Source organism: Lepisosteus oculatus, chromosome 14 (assembly GCF_040954835.1).
Source record: "Lepisosteus oculatus isolate fLepOcu1 chromosome 14, fLepOcu1.hap2, whole genome shotgun sequence".
In the NCBI taxonomy this organism is placed as follows: domain Eukaryota; kingdom Metazoa; phylum Chordata; class Actinopteri; order Semionotiformes; family Lepisosteidae; genus Lepisosteus; species Lepisosteus oculatus.
In genome coordinates, this window is record NC_090709.1 from 9,867,225 (window position 1) to 9,869,431 (window position 2,207).

The following is a 2,207-nucleotide window of genomic DNA, read 5'->3' on the forward strand; positions in this document are numbered from 1 at the left end:
ATCTAGCTTTGTCAACACAACTAGTAAACTTCAGTTACAAATTCTAGTAACATGGCAATATATATAGTAATGACAAACTAATTACATGATCCTGCTAATATTTAACTCAAAAGCACATTTCGATTCAAATATAAATTTTAACATTTACAACTTCTATATTTCCACGTAAATATAATTAATGTAGCACAAACGCTACTTTCTAAAAAAGACAGAATGAAACTGTTTGTTTTGTGTTTCATGGTGATCCTCCTCTCGATACTAATGAAATGTTTAATATGATCCCTCGAGAAACAAAAAGGAGTCCATTTCCGCCTGGAATGATTGATGCCCCATCAAACATTTTGTAATATCCCCGGAAGTTTATACAGTAGAATCCTGGTTCGTGGCTTAAATTCAAGGTAAACAAGACTAAGAAAACGAGTTGGAAACTTGATGTCGAACTGGGATTTAAATCACCTGGAACATTTCACTACATTGGGCAGTATGTGCCAGGGAGCATTGCTTAACATGTCTTCGATAGCTCAGTTGGTAGAGCGGAGGACTGTACTAGAGTCAAGAGGGGATCCTTAGGTCGCTGGTTCGATTCCGCCTCGAAGGAAGGTGCTTTTTGTGTACTTTAATCAAAGAGTTAAAATAGCGAATCTTTTTTCACTCAGACATTGATCAAAAGCTCAATAAACGACGAAGCAGAGGCTCCTGTTCCGAACTCAGCCCACGTCTGATTGTCTTTTTTTGGCCAATATCTGATCTTTGAATTAAGGGAATACTCTGTTTGCTTTGTAATTAAAAAAAAAACATACAGTACAAATGTCAATTTCATTTTGGTTTCAAGATCGCAATTTAGTGTGAAACATAAAAGCCAGCTGGATAAGCTTTATTATTTTCCCTCACGGGATCAAAAGGGTATCTATCTATAAATCTCTTATACGTCATTTACAATGGCCTTTCAACTAATAGCCCGTGCAGGGATCAAACCCTAGCTGTTGGTACACTACGAGTTGCGTAAGGCTCTGTAACGCGCAGATGAGAAACTAACCTCTGCTTCTTCATTATATACACAGTAAGCTATATATGCGAGCTTACTGCCTCCTACGGGCTCTGTATTTGTTAGCGGTACAAGACCGGCCGTGGAGAAATAAAGTGAGGAGGGTGTGTACATTAAAAGGCTCATAGCGTCCCTGGAAGGGCTCAAACCACCACCCTTTTGGTTAACAACCGAACCACAAAGACGCATGTACAGCTTAACACTTCTCGGTCTCAGTGAAAGTGATACACTCCGTAAAATTTCCAGAGATTCATTTATTTTAAAAGGAAAATCACCAACAGCGGCCGAGATCTACTGGAGTTTTTTCATTCTATACTGTGATTTCTGAAGGGTACCCTGTGAAAATACGAGTTTTGACGAGAAGGGATGGACATATAAGGTCAAAAGGCTTGGGGAATTGAACTTTAAGGTGAAAGGCTTGACTGCGGGTTCAGTAGCAGCAGAACCTGATCAGTATCAGTTGACTCCGATATACTTTGAAAATGAACTTGGGGATTTAGAGTCAGACGTGCTACCGTTGCACCATGGGGTACTTAATTTAAAAAAATAGAAAAAACAATCAGTGTTCCTGGATCTGTAATTGAGAACAACACCTGCACAAGAGCTGCGCAGGAAGAATAAAAGCCGTAAAAGGTGATGGTCATCCTGTCACCGTAACTTAGTTGGCGCAACAGTAGCGTGTCTGACTCCAGATCAGAAGGCTGCGTGTTCAAATCACGTCGAGGTCAGCTGTTACCTTTTCAGGTTCTGCTGGTCCTGAACACTGAATTCACACCATGCAGTTGAGTTCTATCTGTACACCACATAGATAATCTAAACAAAATAGAGCAGTACAGGACACGCAGTGTGGAGCTCACACAGGCTTACAGTCTCCAGCATTGGAGTGAAGAGGAAAAAAAGAACTTTGTTTTTTTTTTAAGAGAAAAGGCACAGATCACATCTGCTTAACATCACGTCCAACTTTACATCAGATAATGGAATCACGGATGTTTCAGATAACTTTTTTTTAATACAGGTTCAAGCAAACCTGAAAGTTAATGAGTTTCCGGACACTTTTGTTTTATTAAAAAGTGTCTGAAGCCTGAAAATGTAATTTGAAAAATAAATAACCGGCTATTGGACATTAGCAGGTGCTTTTTGTAACGATTTGCTATTTCATGCT

General features: G+C 39.3%; 1 non-coding gene across 1 annotated transcript; it reads left to right on the forward strand.

Annotated features, from left to right (window-relative positions):
* Positions 1-510: 510 nt before the first annotated feature.
* trnay-gua (transfer RNA tyrosine (anticodon GUA)) lies at positions 511-599 on the forward strand. Its single transcript is given in 2 exon segments — positions 511-547; positions 563-599. It is a non-coding gene; the product is annotated as a tRNA-Tyr (tRNA).
* The last annotated feature ends 1,608 nt before the right edge of the window (positions 600-2,207 follow it).